This window comes from Cebus imitator, unplaced genomic scaffold (assembly GCF_001604975.1).
Source record: "Cebus imitator isolate Cc_AM_T3 unplaced genomic scaffold, Cebus_imitator-1.0 Scaffold576, whole genome shotgun sequence".
NCBI classification, from domain to species: domain Eukaryota; kingdom Metazoa; phylum Chordata; class Mammalia; order Primates; family Cebidae; genus Cebus; species Cebus imitator.
The window spans coordinates 336,480-337,963 of record NW_016107891.1 but is presented as its reverse complement, the minus strand read 5'-3'; positions in this window follow the sequence as shown (position 1 = coordinate 337,963).

The window sequence follows — 1,484 nt, the reverse complement described above, 5'->3', positions numbered from 1 at the left end:
AAATGCTTCCATGTGACTCCTGAAATTCACTAAAGATACTATTATTACATTTTCTACAATTATTAGCCAAGAGGCCTTACAAAAGGTACAGAAAAGGGAAGCAAGCCAATGACAAAAACTGGGCCACAATTATGCAAGATTCAATAGGTTATGAGTGAGGTGTTCCAAATCCCTTTCCCCTTTGAAATCTGGCACCGACGCTGGATAGCTTTCTAGCTTGGTTCCCCTGGAAACCTGATGAAGGTAGACCATCAGCTGTGTGACAAGAGACTGCCTCTGGTAAAATACTCAGTGAAGTACCCTGTGTCCAAGCTAGGAGGGCTGCAAATAAACATAAACACCTGCTAAGAGTCACAGCCTGGGCTCCATGAGTGCAATGTGCAACTTGTTCCTGGGCTTTGTCCCTAGCCAGAACCCAAGGATGCTATATGCACAGGGAACTGTTAAAGAGAGGGTGGTCCCTTATGGCTTCTAAAGCCAAGTTGACTCCTACGTACTTTTGAGCAGTCTGAGACTGCCGTGATAATTCCCACAGAACTCTGCCTAAAGCCACCCTCTGGCATGCTGCCTTGCCTGTCCCATGTCCTTCAGAGCAAACTGGTAACAGAGTAGGCCTTTCCATTTCATAGAAATTTGTGTAGTTGAACCCAACACCAGCTGTGATGGGCACTGTGCTAGCACTCAGGAGTGTCTTCAGAGGCAACCTCATCCCATATTAACACCAAATTGTCATAGCCATGGCTATCACAAGAGTATGGAATTAGAACCAATGAAGGCAAACTTTGAAAAAATGGTTTAAAATCTTTAAAGACATCACTAAAGTTTAAGGCTGAGAACAGCAGATACACAAAGAAAGGAAGGGCATTCATTCATTAAAAATTAAAACTTAACATCTTCCCCAAACTTAGCTATTAGTAAGTAAAGGAGCAAGGCATCATGGTATAGAGGGAGGACATTTCCCCAGCAAGGAAATGTGGCTCTCATTCTGGCTGTGCACACAGCCAATGTATGGCCTTGGATAAGGTGCTTCTCCCTACTGTCATGTCTTTATATGGAAGAGGATGGGTAGGAGGAGCAGGGGATGATGGAAAGCACAACTGAAGTATGGGAAAAAACGTGAATTTAGAAAAATGTTACATTAAGCTGGAAAAAAGAAAACACCAATTTGGCTTGTGTATTTTAAATTGTCAAACCTGCCAACACCTATGACTCTGGGCTTTCAAAATGAGAACAAAAACAATTCCTGAAGTTTTTGTCTGTTGGTCTTAGTTAACAATGCTTCATTCAATTTTCAACATACCTGTTCGAAAACTCATCAGCCTCACAGCCTCTGTGTCAAACAAGTTTTACCTAAACAACACTTTCGGTTAACCCCAGGTAATAAAGTCCATAACTCCACTGGTAATCTTGTCTCAGGAAAAATCCCAAATATAAGAAAAAGTCTTATATAAACATAAACTACTCAGTTCTTTATTAATTTTTTT